The following is a 346-nucleotide window of genomic DNA, read 5'->3' on the forward strand; positions in this document are numbered from 1 at the left end:
TCAAGATATATTCTTGGTGAAAACACAAACGGTCTGGTATTATTATTGATTTAATCCCAGATAAAGATTTTAAAATGTGTTTATACTCTTTCATTGTACAATTTCTTGTTCCAGACATTCTCTGTATTACATTATATTATATTGAGATGGGCATCTTCATTACTCAGTATGCTTTTTCTTCTGATCTTACCAGTCACCGGAGTACTTCAGTATATTGTAAACACAAATAATTTATACTAACAGCAGGTCTTTTTTCCAAAAGAAATAATGATACAGGTTATCAAATATAGATGGCATAGGTGGGATATAAAAAAATAAATGTAATAAACACTAAATCGACTGGCAG

The sequence above is a fragment of the Penaeus monodon genome, chromosome 24 (assembly GCF_015228065.2).
Source record: "Penaeus monodon isolate SGIC_2016 chromosome 24, NSTDA_Pmon_1, whole genome shotgun sequence".
Taxonomy (NCBI): domain Eukaryota; kingdom Metazoa; phylum Arthropoda; class Malacostraca; order Decapoda; family Penaeidae; genus Penaeus; species Penaeus monodon.